This window comes from Anser anser (assembly GCF_964211835.1).
Source record: "Anser anser genome assembly, chromosome: 3".
Lineage (NCBI taxonomy): Eukaryota > Metazoa > Chordata > Aves > Anseriformes > Anatidae > Anser > Anser anser.
In genome coordinates, this window is record NC_139722.1 from 27,350,163 (window position 1) to 27,366,139 (window position 15,977).

A 15,977-nucleotide genomic window follows, 5' to 3' on the forward strand; every position below is an offset into this window, starting at 1 on the left:
AGCATTTTCCATAATCGTGAGAAAACTGAAAAAGTATAAATAAAAGCCACTGTCTTCAACTGATATTTGGGACTCACTCTCTAAGAAATGCTGGAGTGTGTGCAATTGGCAACATTGAGTCTTCCCTCAGTACTTTGGGTTCTCTATTCAATCATTCCATAACCGTGATTTTTAAAAATTAGGATACGACAGCATGTATTTTATTTCTTAGTCATAGAATTATATATGGTCAGATTTTGTAATTCACATGATAAAGATACATGAATATGAATTGTGAACAATAATTAAGAACTGAAAAAATAGTTTTGCTCATTATTTAATGTAGGCTGTGTACTCAGCTGATTGGCAAGCAGAAAAGACCTGTTTTTTGTCGTTTTAGTTTCAGGGGTATTAGCTAAACCACAAGAAACTCAATAGAAACTTTAAATTGTATCTAGTAGATTTTTATTAGGCACATGGAAAACATTATTTTCCATTGGTACTTATGAAATGAACACCCATCAGGGATCTTTTTCCATAGTTTTGCAAAACCTTTGAAGTTTCAAAATAGGTTGCACATTGCTAATGCATTGAAAATGCGTTCTGCATTACAGTTGCAAAACAAAGGATGCATTTACAATCTCCAGTGGAAAATAAAACAGGAAAAAGTACACCTAAGGAAACACCTAAGGAAAAGTAAAAGGCAAATATATATGTATATACATATATTCACTCAAGACTTGGAAAACATATTTTAGGTATGTTCTTTTTTATTTATTTATTTATTTTTTTGACAAAAGCAAAATGGCTTTTCCCAGCAAGAAACTGCATGTAATGTACCATGGAGATTTTTTCATTTTTTATTTTTCTGGATGTATTCCATAAATGGTGTGGAAAAAAGAGGTTCCATATGATTTCTACTTGCGAGTTCTTGTGTCAAACCATGTAATCCTACTTCAGCCAGCATTACCTGAAGACAGTGATAATATTAGGAATATTATATATTTTTTTAATAATTATGAATATATATATAACTTGTTATATTCTTACTTAATAGCAGACTTCTTATATCTCAGGTGGAATGAATGCAAGAATGCAAGTGACTAACAAAGGTGTATGTCATGTGCTCACTTTTTTTTTTTTTTTTTAGTCTTTAAGCAAAGCATTTTTTCAGTTGTAAAAATAAGATTTAACATGAAGACCAATTTAAAGATTTAAGGAAGCACATAGTGACAGTTCCTTGTATTAATGAAATTGCTAACAACCTATGGGATATACTGCAAATTCCTTTGCCTTCAAACATTTCCATACCTTCAGGGACTCTCCAAAGCAGAACACTTAAAATGCATTGTGTGCTGGAATACATTGTTTGTATTCTGCAGTCTATTCAAACTGAAGATGACAACTCTACATTTTAAGCAGGACTGATACAGTACATTATTTGTTGCAGTTCAACAAAGTGCTTTTTGAAACTCACTGTACTGTGTACCTTCTGTTACCACTTCTTTCCATTTTTAAGACTAGAAAATATTGATGGAAACCAGGTCATCTAAGTAGGAAAAAGTATTTTAAAAGACTTCTACTTCATGTGGATACGCCTGAAATAAATACCATGTGTGTTGTCTGTTTGGTTAGCTTAGGCTTTTGAAATCTAGGCAGGATCCCCAGTCTGAACATTAAAGCAGGATGAGATTTATTCTGTACAGTTTCATCATTTGTTACAATCTTTGTCACAAGAAAGGAAGAGGGAACCTTGTGCCATTTTCAGCTCTTGTTTAATATCTTCTTCACAGGAAAACGCTGCCAGGATATTAAACTCATCTGTTCTTTTGGATAATAAGGATGTAGCGTACCATTTTGACCTTTCCAAATGCTCTGTTTCAAATTGCTGTTCATTAGATTTTTTTTTCTTGATTAAAGTCTCACTAACCTGTAGAAACAGAATGGAATAAGTCCTAGTCAAGACATAGCATATCAAGCATGATCAAAATAGAACCACATATTTGTATAGCTCAAGGGCTATAACAGACATTAACACATTTAATGCTAGATTATTGATGTATTCAGTCATAACAAAGAAGCTAAAATGATGATTATTTAAATTTTCCTCATGACAATTCAGAGTCTTGAGCGGAAGAGCTTCTATTTGGTTCAAGGTCTAATTATTAGAATGTGAAATACTCTATTTTGGGGATCTGTAGAAAAGTTTTAGAGAAAAAACTAGTAAGAGAACTGAATTACAATCCTCAAAGGGAAATGTAATTACATGATAAAATATATATGACTGAGACCCAGATTCATCTTGGTTGATTTATAGATTCTTAACTTCAGAAATAGATATTAAGGGCAGAAGAAATTGTACACTATTATCAAGTCTATCCTCCCGCATGGCAGAGTCCCAGAATTTCTCTGTCAGACTCCATAGTTTCAGTCTAAGATGTGGTGTATCATTCAGAAGGATAAAAGTTGCTCCTACTGTCAAAAAATTCCATTGTTGTTTTTCTTGGGGGTGGGGGTGGAAGTGGTAGTCAGAATGGAATTCTTGGCTCCCTAATTATACATTCCTTCCTCCTAAATTAAGAGGCTCTTAATTGTCACGGATACTTTTTGCCTGTAGGTATCTAACAGCTGCAGTCAAGTGACTTCTGTCTTAACTAAGTTAGTAGATAGAACTTCACTTTTGTCTTGCTCTTGGTGCATTTTCCCCTTCTTTTTTTTTCATTTCAAAACTATTTTATGTATATATATATTGATTTTCAATATCCTTTTCAACATAACATAATAACAGATGGCTTTCCAGTAAAAGTCATGCAAATGTGGACAAATAATTCTGCACAAATTTCTGTTTACTGTTTAACTATTAAGTCTTACAAGGGTTATATTTGTCTTCACATAGCATCCCACCATCCAGCTTATTATCTATAGTGACACTATGTCCTCAAAATTACTGCTTTTCTGGCTAATTCAGGAGAAAATCAGACTAAAAGCAAAATAAACTATCAATTGAAACAAAATAAAAACAGTAAAAAGACACAACTTGTCCTTTTGTATAACATTTAAGAAAAAAATCAATACCCTGCTCACTTGTGTTCACAGCTTGGTTTTGCTATCTGTAAATTCTTGTATTACTGGGTCTCTTAGCTGGAAGTTTAAGACTTTAGGTTGTTTTCGTCTTTCTTTTCAACAGACTATGAAAATAATAGTGAAGTGGTTTTGCCTATTTTTAACCTCTGACCTGGAGAACCCCCTAGTCTTGGGACTGACGTTTCAGAATTATATAAACACTCAGTGATAAAATTACTGCTAATGGTGCTCGGGAGAGAGAATATCTCAATGCTGGTGTCAATGTTATGATTGTCTCCTGAGGGACTGTGTTGTCTGTTAGAGCAATTTGTTTACTGTTGTTTAATTTTTTGTGTCTCTATAGGTCAGTAAGCGTTTTAAAAGCAGTAGGTAGAAATCTTTGCATTAGCACTTACCAAACCAAAATGTGCAACAGGAAAATTGTATTGGTGGAACACAGGAAACAGCCTTGTCTGGGCAGTAAAAGAGGCAGTGAATTTCTTTTAGGTGGTTTGTATCACACCCACAAGTATTAAGAGATGAACATGGGGATGCAATGACAGGTAACAATTCACTTGGTTCTCTGTAGGAAAACAGATTAGTACCATTAAGAAGAGCAATAGCTTAAAGTTCTGAGTATAATACACTATCTCAGGAACATTTTTTTTTCCTGAATCTGAACATTAGTATTAATGAAAACCATATTTGCCTAGAAAAGAATTAGACCTCCAAGGAGCAGTTTTAGCTGCAGGTTATAACAATTGTTTTGCACTATAATGCTGGATCTTGGGAGAAGGCATGTCATCAATCAGGAAGGGGTTACAATGAAACTAGATACTGTATTTACCAGTTTCTCACTTTCAATCTGTATATACAGCTCAGTACTGAGAGGAAGGAGCAAAGCCAAAGCAAGCAATTTAGGATCCATTCAAAGATCTAGTATTCATGTATGCACGCATGCGGGTACCCAGGCACCTGCACACACAAACGTACACGGTGACCGAAATGTGAACTTGCAACCTTTTCTACTGTCTATGTATTTCAAATAGCAATATGGCAATGCACCACAGAATGCCCTGTTCTGTTGTTGCAATGCCTTTGAAGCAATAAAATGCATTCTTATAGTATTTTTAATTGGAGGGACTAGAGACTACAGGTATGAACTAATTACTGTAGTCTTATCTTAAGTAGCTATGTAAAACATAAGAAAATCACGCTGAATCTATATATTTATTAGGGAAAAATGCAGTACAACACCATGCATGGCTACTTTGCCCATCTACATGAGTAATCTGAATCTGTTTAAAGATCACAAATGTTTTGTTCTGAGCTATAATAAAACCAGCTACCCATAAAATGGAGCCATATGGCTCTTCAACTTCTCAGAATGAGATTGCTCTCACTTACCCTGTTTTAAAAGAGCTACATGGAGAACTACATAAATGCATCCTATAGACAGCAGGGCTAGGCACTTCCATTTTTTGCCGAATATCAAGCCTACATAAACTTCAGCATCATTGATTTTATGTTTTGTTTTGAAGGGACTGTTAAAAATGGGCCTGGAGAATAACAAATGCATAAATACAATTCAAGATGAGAGGCAAGAAAGAGTAAAGTCTAATTAAATAAACATGAACAGTTGTGATATGGTATGTTGACGGCATTTACTGGTGCCAGCTTAACTTTTCAGGGCACTCTGGCTTTTAGTTAGAAAAATATAAACTAAGTAATATAAACCAATATAAACTTTCCTATAAGTAGGAAACTCAGTTTTCTGCCAGGCCTTTGAAGAAAGGACAGGGATTCAGGGATTTTTATAGAATCATAGAATAGTTAAAGTTGGAAAAGACCTCCAAGATCGTCTGGTCCAACCATTCTCCTACCACAAATATTACCCATTAAGCCATGTCCCTAAGCACCACATCCAACCTTTCCTTAAACATTCCCAGGGATGGTGACTCCACCACCTCCCTGGGCAATCTGTTCCAATGCCTAACTACTCTTTCTGAGAAGACATTTCTCCTAATTTCCAACCTGAAAAGAAAGAATTTTACATTAGAGTAGATCTGATTATGTATATGAAATATTTTTATGTACTCACAAATATTTTACTAAAGCCAAACCACAGAAAACTAATTTAAATTAAATTAAACTTATTTCTGAGGTTAAGTTTCTTCTCCTTCTTCTTCTTCTTCTTCTTCTTCTTCTTCTTCTTCTTCTTCTTCTTCTTCTTCTTCTTCCTCTTCCTCTTCCTCTTCTTCCTCCTCTTCCTCTTCTTCCTCCTCTTCCTCCTCTTCTTCCTCCTCTTCTTTCTCTTCTTCTTCTTTTTTCTTCCTTCTGAGCTATATATAAGTCATATGCACATTCCCTGGTATGGATAGACTGTATGTAGGTAGCAGGGGATATAGATATTCCCTGGTAGCTGGATAGACTGAATTGCCCAATTCAGAATACCCTGAATTACCAAAAAAAAAACAACAAACAAACAATCGTAATTTTTTGTTGTTGGAAGCTAGATGTCAAGCAGGCTTCTTCAGAATTGATTCTCTAAATATCACTTTAGGCTTGTCTTCAAATTCAATGTTGTCAAGTCATTAAATCCTTGGGTTTACATTTATTTCATTCAAATTTCCTTTATTTTCTGTAAGAAGTGTAGCAGTCCATAGTCACTGACACATTTTGAAACGAACAAACAAAGAAACAAGGCTTTTAATTCCTGTAGGTGTTTTCTTCCCATTGCAGTACTGATCAAAGGGGCATGCAGGTATACGATATGAATAGAGAATCACAGAATCACAGAATCATAGAATTGTAGGGGTTGGAAGGGACCTCAGGAGATCATCGGGTCCAATCCCCCTGCCAGATAAGGTTCCATAGAGCAGGTTGCCCAGGTAGGCGTCCAGATGGGCCTTGAATATCCCCAGAGAAGGAGACTTCACAGCCTCCCTGGGCAACCTGTTCCAGTGCTCTGTTACCCTCACCGTGAAGAAGTTCTTTCTCATGTTGGTGCGGAACTTCCTGTGCTCCATTTTGTGGCCATTACCCCTTGTCCTATCCCCACAAACCACCGAAAAGAGGTTGGCCAAATCCCTTTGTCTCCCGCACTTAAGGTATTTGTAAACACTGATAAGATCCCCTCTCAGTCTTCTTTTCTCCAGGCTGAACAGACCCAGGTCTTTCAGCCTTTCCTCGTAGGGAAGATGCTCCAGGCCCCATATTATCTTTGTGGCCCTCCGCTGGACTCTTTCCAGGAGATCCCTGTCTTTTTTGTACCGGGGAGCCCAGAACTGGACACAGTACTCCAGGTGAGGCCTGACCAGGGCAGAGTAGAGGGGGAGGATCACCTACCTTGACCTGCTGGCCACGCTCCTTTTAATGCACACCAGGATCCCATTGGCCTTCTTGGCCACCAGGGCACACTGCTGGCTCATGGTCAATGTGTCATCCACAAGGACCCCCAGGTCCTTCTCTGCAGAGATCCTCTCCAGCAGATCATCTCCCAGCCTGTTCTGGTACATGTGGTTGATAATAGAATTGCACAATGATGATGACGTAAACTTGGTAATTAAAATAAAAGTGATGACTTTAAATTTCCCAGGTACATTTGTGATTCTAAGAATATTCTTCATAGGTTTTTCACCAAGAAATGAGACATTAATATTCACAAGTTGAAACAGAAAAAAAGTTGAAAAACCCTGAATAGATCCTACTAATGGTGGCTGTTATAATTCTGCATTTTAATATTAGAAAAAATTCTCTTTTCTGTACAAAAGGTACAAATATTATTCTACAATAGAAACTAACCCAAGGTTTGGGACACTCTTTGCCAGTATTATTACTGGCACAGAACATATCTCAGATAAGAAATCAAAAGATAATTATTTTCACCCAAGTTGGGGTTCTGCTTATGGGTTGTGTACAGATTTATGCACATGCAGAAACCCACAGCCAGAACAGTGTTCACAGCTGTTAGATCCTTTTCATGGATATGATTAAAGAGGGACAGTTCTTATTTTTTAGGCCTTGCTTGAGGTGAATAAGTAATTCAGTATGATAAAATCTGTAAGGACAATAATTATGTGGCAGTAGAATAATAAAATCAAGGATCAAATGTACTGTTGCACAAACTATAAATATGAATTCACTGTACCATGTCAATTCTAGTGTCAAGGCTGCAGCCATAGTAAAATATGATTTTCTATTGTTCACTAAGGCCTTTTGGGTATGAGTAAGCATGAAGAAAAACTAGATTTCCCTTGAGTGATTTCAGGATATGGGTTATTGCAAATTATGAACATTAAAAGTCATAGCAACTGGAAACAGCTTTTTCTCCTTTTAGAAGTACAGAATTGGTCTCTAACAGATAAAATATATGCAACATGTTATTTAATGTGGAATTATACTTTCCTTTACAACTTGGTTAAAATGATGCCTGGTGAAATTACACCATTTTGAAAAGCGAAATAGATGAATATCAACACTAGGATTCAGGGCATGTTTTTTATTCTGACTAGAATTTTGGATTTCTTATGACAGGGAAGATATAACAGCATAGAAAACAAGACCCACATATTTACATAGACAAAAGTTATTTATTTTGATAATTTTGAAGTAATTCAAAATCACAGACGTAAAATTTAACACCTAACCTATCCTACATATTTAACTAAACAACAAATTTAAAAAGCTTCCTTTCATCTTACAGAGTAAAATTAACCTAATGACATTAGAAATGAATAGAACATAGAAATAGAGTATGGAAAGTGTTTATTAAAATGATTAAAATTGCACATAAGGGTATGTCCTGGTTCCAGTTAGGACAGAGTTAAGTAGCTCATAGTAGCTGGTAGGGTGCTATGTTTTGGATTAGGATGAGAAGAGCGCTGATAACATGCTGATGTTTTAATTGTTGCAGAGCAGTGTTTACACCAGGCCAAGGACTTTTCGGCTTCTTGCTCTGTCCTGCCAGCGAGCAGGCTGGGGGTGCAGCAGGAGCTGGGAGGGGACAGACCCAGGACAGCTGACCCAAACTGGCCAAAGGGGTATTCCATACCATCTGACGTCATGCTAAACAATATATAGGGGTGGCTGGCCGGGGTGGGGGGCCGGCTGCTCGGGAATAGGCTGGGCATCGGTCAGCGGGTGGTGAGCAATTGCATTGTGCATCACTTGTGTTCTTACACATTATTATTGTTAATACTATTATCATTATCACTATTATTATTATTATTGTTATTATTATATTCCTTATATTCCTTATATTATTATATTCCTGTCTTAATAAACTGTCTTTATCTCAACTCACCGGCTTCACTTTCCCGTTTCTCTCCCCCATCCCAGAGAGGGAGGGGGGAGGGTGAGCGAACGGCTGTGTGGTGTTTAGCTGCCGACCGGGTTAAACCACAACAGGGTACTTTACTGATTTTAATTTTTATTGTTTTGTTGCAGTTTTAAAGTGTTGATCCTTCACATGTGGACAATCTTTGTCTTCCCTGAAACTTAGAATTAGTGTCCCCAGCAAAACAAATTTGTGGAATCAAAAAAGATATAAAATATATATTCTTTAATTTGTATGTTTCTTAAAAATATAAGGTCTCAGCCACTTCATGATGCATCAGTTCATGTAGAATTGAACTGAAGGCTTGATTTCAAAACTCCTGAAGTGAGTGAGATTCAGTGAAGGTTTGGATTGCCTAGAATTTGAACACGTTTGTTCTTTGTGGTTATTATGGCAAATAGCCACCCTGAATTTCCAGTCCTGGATAAAGAATGCCAGTCACGCACGTAACACTGAAAGTGCAAAAATATGCATTGAGAGGTCAACAACAAAGAATGAGGCTTTATACTTTTTGTTAATCCAAACATTTGTGTTTCTGATTTAGGGATTATGGTTCAGCAGATGCCAACTGTTTACATTTCAGAAAATGGCACCTCTGGTATGTATGTACGGTTCATCCTGAAGTGAGTCTGCTTGATCTCTATAAATATTAGGAGGTGATGTTGTACTTTAATAGAATTAAGAAAAATCATGGAGATTTTTATTGGTATACAGACTATACTCAGAGAACACCACTGAAATGACTCGTATCCCATTTATTAAACCATTTTATGTGCTCTTACATTTAACATGGTATAATTTTAGAGACAAATCTGATAACCTTCACACCTATGATTAGACCCACTGAGATGAATAGGGATTCTCATTACTGCAATATGACTTTTTTTTTGTTTTTAATTTTAATTTTTATTTATTTATTTTTCCATCAGTCTGACACTTGGAACTTCCTTACAAGTATTATTCTTGGAGTTGTATGTAGTTACTCAGAATACTGGGTGAGGCAGGAGCAACTCAGAAACCACAACAGGCAGTTATTGGTAGATAGCGATGATTTAATGACATATTTTGTAGCTTATGGTAAGTCGACCCTTTGTAGTTTTAGTAAAAAGCCTAAATGGGTTCTCATATTCATTTTTTGATGTTATTACATTTATCACTTTATACTTGCTTTGCTCAGATCAGTATTGTTCAAATCTGTTAAAGTATATGCCTAAATACATTATTATTTACTCTGGTATTGCCCTTCACTCTTCTTTTGTGCTTGACAAAATCAGTTTTGTTGTCCCTTTTCCAGATGCTCACAGAGAACTAGTTGTGCTAACCAATTTCCATATGATAGAAATACCTGTCCTTTGGTTGATAGGACAGGAAAATGCCATATTCTGCCAATGTACATGGAAACCTGTACATCACAGTCTTTGAAATGAACTACTTGCTACAGGGTTGTTACACTTAGTGTAAGCTACAGCTCATTCTGTCAGCTGAACTGACAGATACTGGGATGAGCTTAATGCTTGTCTACACCACTTATATGCAAGGAAGATAACTTTTTCACTCAAAATGTATATTTATGAATATACTTATGAGTAAATGTATATTTATTTAAATGTATATTTATGAGTTTATTTAAATAAAAAATGTTTCTGGGGCACAAAGAAGGTAGAGCAGCTGACAAAGAGACCTGGAACACAGAAATAGTATATATGGATAACATTTTTCTATCTAATTCAGAATGTGTTTTCTAGTGTTATTATATGATGCATTAGAATAGGCTGCAAATGTCTCGCAATCCTTGTACCCTGTTCTGTGGTGCTGCACAAAGATAGAATTTCTGATTTTTATAGACAAATGACATAGTTCCTAAGAAGTGAAATGGCCTTCCTTTCAGCTACCAATTAAATATCCAGTCATTATGAGAAATCTTGCTCTCTACTGCATTATTATCATGCCTTAAAAATCTCTCTTGATAAAGATCGACTGTTAGAGGATAAGAAGCTGGATAAGATTATGATAACAAGCAAGAGGAATTGTTAAGCCATATTAAAAGACTAATATTGCAGCACCTTGGTATTCATATCAAGATTGAGGTTAAATACACTTTAATTCAAATCTAAGAATATGGCTGAAAATGATGTCAAAAGAAGCAGAAAATAAAAACATAAAGAGGTTAGATTTGAAAAGACTGTTAAGAAATTTCTGAGATGTGGTTGAAGGAGGCAACTGAGAAATATGCCGATGGGTCAACATGCATTTTGACAAAATGCAGAATGATGTAGTTTTGAAGTCTAGATACTGATATATATTCCTTGATTTTATGTTCATTGTGTTAATGGAAAATATCTGAAAGTTGCACCCATCCCAACAGAAACAGCAGCTCAATGTATAACAGATGTCCAAGAAACAGGAAATGGTTGAATGTGAAATGTAATTAGAATATTAGATTATTTTATAGCTCAAAGGTGTGCTTGAGTCTAAAGTGCTTGAAAAATTATAGTGACTAAAATGGAAACTTGTGTCAATGTTACCTATTGATGACAGTTTCCTTATTCATTTGATTTTGAAACCAGCAAAACCAGAAGGGTTCAGAGATAGATTATAACTTTTTCTTTATAAGCATAAAATGAACAAATCCCTAAGCCAAATTATTAGCAAGTACTGAACTAAAACTGTTTTCACATGCATCATAAAGATGTGTTTATAGGCAATGGGAATAGCCAGAGTTCTGATAAAAGCACATCTTGACACCCCCAAAGAAGAATAAACCCACTAAACCCCATTTTCATCTTCTATGGGAACCCTGCTGTTGAACTCTCTTCTGCATATCTAATAATATATTATATATATATATATAAAAATAAAAATCTAATGCAATGTGACGTATTAAAAAAAAAAAGTATATTCTTAGAGTAAAAATTACTCATCAAGTTATTGAGATTAGGGATGAACTTTCTCTGTTCGCACAGTTTTTTCTCATGGAGACACGATCACTGCTGAGACACTGTTACAAATGTCTGATATTCCTAAATTTTCATCTAGCTTGGGTTTTGGCACTGGCTATCCATCAGATCGCCAGTTTGTGTGTACATCCCTCCACCTGGAAGAGGTTCTCTGTTTATCAGTGTAATTGCTCATTTCACAAAATCTACCATGTGTTATAGCACATGTGTAATACCCTGTTACATTTCCTGAGAGACTGGGGTGGTGCATGCTGATGATTATAGTCTTTAACCTTTATAAGAGCAGGATTGTGACATAGGTTATTTCTTATTTACATAAATGTTACTAATTTGTTTCCTGTTTTAATATTCTGGAAAATGCTGCATATATTTACAGTCCCCAAATTGACCATTGCTTGAAAAACAAACCAGAAAGCTAGATTCAGTTTGGAGGCTTCAACTTCATTCAAGCATGTTGTTAAAACTATACAGTTGTTTTGGCAAGGAAGCTTCCTGTGTTAACATCTGTCTTTCTGCACAGATCTAGGTACAGGAGTTTACAGGAGTTGCTCCAAGTCATCAGTTAAAGTCTGTGCTGTCACGTAGTTTTGCAGCTACATAAACTGGACTGTTTATGAGTAGCTTCTTTGCAGCCACTGTTAAGATCCATACTACATCCCATGTGCCTTGTCCAGTTTTCTGTTGACCATCCTAAGCATCATCTGAGATTCACAGGTTTTTATTTTTCTCAGAAAAAAAACATCTTCAAAATTCTCTAGCTTTGTGATTTCATCTTCCACCTCCATCCTGAAATTCCCACCCCTCTAACAGTCCCTTCACTTTCTTAGTGGAGTTATCTAGGGACTAACGAAGAGAATCTAGTTGTTTGTACACAGCAATTGCTGTCCTAACTGAAGGCTTTGAAGCTGTAATTATCTTTTGAGAGTCCTTTGCTGTACCATCTCTGTTCAAAAATGTTTTCTTAAAATGACAAGAGTAAAAGTACTTTAAGTAAAAGTACATACATCTGTGGAGATTCATACTGAAAATTTCTTTACATAAGGATGACGGTTTGGTGAATGGACCTTAAATGAATTCTATTTGTACTGCAATATTCATCATGTTTCACTGCCATGTTTGTTATAAAAGCCTACCTTCACCAAAGTCACTTTAATACATCTGTGGGTAAATCTTATATCAGCTTCATATAAGAAGTGATTAGCAAAGGTAGGGTAACAGAAAAAAATGGAAACAGCAGATGAAAGCTAGCTCCTAAATAAAACCTTAAGGAAAAGTTCCACTTGCTTAATGGCTATTCCACTGTGCAACAATGAAGACTTTGGAACTGCATGTGTTAAGTTAGTGTCCAATTTTAGACATTTATGCATAGTGAACTTTAAAACAGACACTTTAATTTCAAAGTCAGTGGACATCTCATGCATTATCCACGCATTATCTACACATTATCAGGCAGACAGAAGGGAAGCAAGAAAGCTGACAACACTAATTAGATTATGAAATGTTTGGGAACCAGTGAAGACTATGATGGGAAAGGCAAGTCTCCTTCAGTAGACGAGGAAAGTAGAAGGGAAAAGCTGATAAAAATAGACCCATCTTCCTGTGATTAGAAGAGGCTGCACTTGTCACATGGGACATTGGAAAAACAGGTCCTACTTTCTCAGATATGAGAAGGAGAAAATAGAACTGTAGTATCACTTGCTGGGATGCATGAAAGGGCATCATTTTATGCAAAATTTTGTATAAGTCTGTATAATTGCCATCCCATCTGATTTTTAAAATTAAAGAGGGTTTACACAGAATAAATGGAAACACTCAGCCTTGCTGTACTCAGGGTGCACTAAAAAGAAATCAAATACATTCCGTTGTGGCTGTATTGAATTTTTAGCTCTGCCAGCTCAGCACAGTTTTCACAGCCTTCAAAGACTCTTTGGACACCCACAATGATCCCATCTGTTTGTATTTGTTTTGCTCTAATACAGTAGGGTAGGACTCTCAGTGACACTGTCCATACTTAGGGATAGTCCGTCATCCCAAAAGCTACCAAGGAAAGAGATGTTATTCTATCCTGTTTTTGGCTGCAATAAATTTCTGCTGCAACACCTTGCTCTCCATCAGCTGTGCTGGCCTTTCATAGAACTTATGCTCATTGTGTGCATATGGATGGTGCAGCATTTACCAGTTTCTGTGTTCAACTGTGTTCAAATTCAGAAAAAAAAAAAGGGTGGTTTCTTTTTTTTATTTATTTCTTTTTTTTTTTCTTCCCCTATCGTTTCCTTGCTCACATATCTAGTTTGAGGTTCAATTTATTCTTCCGGGAAATCTGTATGAAAGTGCGCGTAAATGAACGAATCACCAACAGAGTTGCCAACTTGTTCCCATGACACCTCTAAATGCTACCTGTGCAAACAATTCAGAAGAGACAAAATAACAATAAAAGCAAAAGATGACTGGGGAAAAGTGTGAAGACTTTGAAGAAGGTTGTGAGTACACAAGAGAAAAGGAATTCTGGCCTACAGAAACATCAACATTAGTGATGAGGTATAAAGCAAAAAGTATACCACTTGACCTCCAGACAGAGGTTGCTGAACTGGCAATTAGAAACTTGTCTTTCTACCTCTAAGTTGATTGTATCTGATTGGAAGACAACAATTTTTTTTTATTATTTTTTTTTATTGCTACTTTTCAAGGCAGAGCTAGAAGCGAATCACTCCACATCTTCCTCAATAGCTTTTATATTAGCAATCCCTCATATACTAAAGTGCAAAATGACTGTGATAGCAGAAGAGAAGGGGTTCTTTTAATTTGCTTTGCTGTTTTGAAAATCCAGTGACGTGAAAAACCTGGGTAAATGCCATTGGTTTATTCATTCTCGAGGTGGCTTTAGAAACATCTCTTTGCTTCTGCAGGACTGATAATTGCCTGGAGAGGTGAAATTCAGTGATTATTTCAAATGTTAAGAATAAACAGTGAAGCCTCTGATGAGACTTGCACATACTAGCAAAAGCTACAAAAGTTATTGGACTGCGTAATATTCATGACTAACCCGGAACAGAATTAGAATCCTATTCCATGGGAATAACAGAATGAATGGAGAGCAGTTAATAGGATTAAATGTACTGTACAGAGACATGAAGCATAAAACCATAGTTAATGACTTGTGATCTGTCTTCCCCTCCTCCCCATCAATACAGCTTCTTTATTCCTCTTTGGCCTATATAATTCAGGTATATGCTTCTCATCCAACAGTGCACAATCATGTTTATTTATCTAGTCTTTTCCTTCGGAGCTGAGATAATGGTAACATGTTTATTTATTTATTTAACAGCAGCAATGAAATGCCGCTAATATGTGTGAATCAAATGAAAAATATTATACCGAAATCTTATGTCTGCCCAGTAAAAATGAGTCCAATTTACTTTCTACATCTTTGTTTCAAACACCTCAAAAGAAAAGGTGTTACTGAAACTAGAGTATTCTTTTAGCATGTTTACTTCATCTGATATTCTGATCTCTAACATCTGCATCAGTAGTCTGACACTGCAAAGCAAAAATGTACTGTTCTTTCCTCAGCTAAGTCACTTGCAGGATATTTCAAGGGTTTCTAATAGATCAAGACAGTATATCGTGACACAACTATGAATCTCTTGGACTTTTCTCCTATTTCAAGTGACAACACAAACTGTTTAAATGTTTCTTGCACTAAAAAGATTTCAAATCCATTATTTTGATTAGGACTAAGTTGATACCAAGTTCTTAATGAATAAAAAACATATCCACTGTTACTGAATAAAAAAGTTGCATATCTAAAAGGAGGAATTGTACTTCATAGTTATTTTAATGGATTTTTAAAAGATGTATATGTTATTAAATCACATCATAGCCTATTGAAAATATTGCAAAATGATATTAATATTTTCAAAACCTAAGATTAAAATTAGCTTTCCTGTTGCTGATGAAACTCCAGAAAATACAGACCAACATTTTGGAGTCAAAGTTTTCTGTCTTCCACATCCTGAGATCTGTGAAATAACCTGCAACTGGAGGAAATCAAAACACAGAGGTAGTTTCCAGCTGTGCACCTCTAAATAAGTAACTGAGGTTTGCAAGAACAGTTAGTAGAGCTGATAAGTATGTTGAGTTAATCAAGTAAGAGTGTGCTAAACTTTGCTACTCTTCTCCCAACTGAGACAAATTTTTAGATTATTCAAATTGATATTACTCTTTTGGCACTAGTACAATAAAGCACTGATCTTAAATCCATGAGAATTTACCCTGGTAGTACTGCCGTCTACAAGATGTCAAACAGTTTTGTCAATGTTTTCTGAGTATAATATTACTTGGTGTGAGGAATGATCACAATTTAGGTATTAGAAATTACATCATGCCCTTGGGAGGATCTGTAAAAAGCAGAGTTTTTCTGGCAATCTTCTTGTTTCCTTTTACAGTCAAAAGGACAGAAGCTCTTTTCTTTCACAAATGTTGGAATCTGCAATGTGTATGGTTCACTCAGAGGACACCAATATCCCTGTGACAGGATGGAAGGGAAGATGAAAGTACACAGTTTTAATGCTTTTCTTTCAATGCTGGTTCTTTCAATTGCTGGCTCTTGCACCACAGGAGAATGTTTTGACTCTATAGGA

The 15,977-nt window shown here is 35.9% G+C and overlaps 1 protein-coding gene across 1 annotated transcript in view; it reads right to left on the reverse strand.

The window, feature by feature from the left end:
- Nucleotides 1-421: 421 nt before the first annotated feature.
- The window catches only part of KHDRBS2 (KH RNA binding domain containing, signal transduction associated 2), a 381,101-nt gene continuing 365,545 nt past the window's right edge, over nucleotides 422-15,977 (reverse strand). Inside the window, exons 14-16 of the mRNA XM_083831469.1 lie at nucleotides 6,391-15,862; nucleotides 3,459-3,625; nucleotides 422-1,909 (exon numbers count right to left, since the gene is read on the reverse strand). The gene's annotated coding sequence lies outside the window, so the exon portion shown is untranslated. The remainder of the gene's footprint in view (nucleotides 1,910-3,458; nucleotides 3,626-6,390; nucleotides 15,863-15,977) is intronic.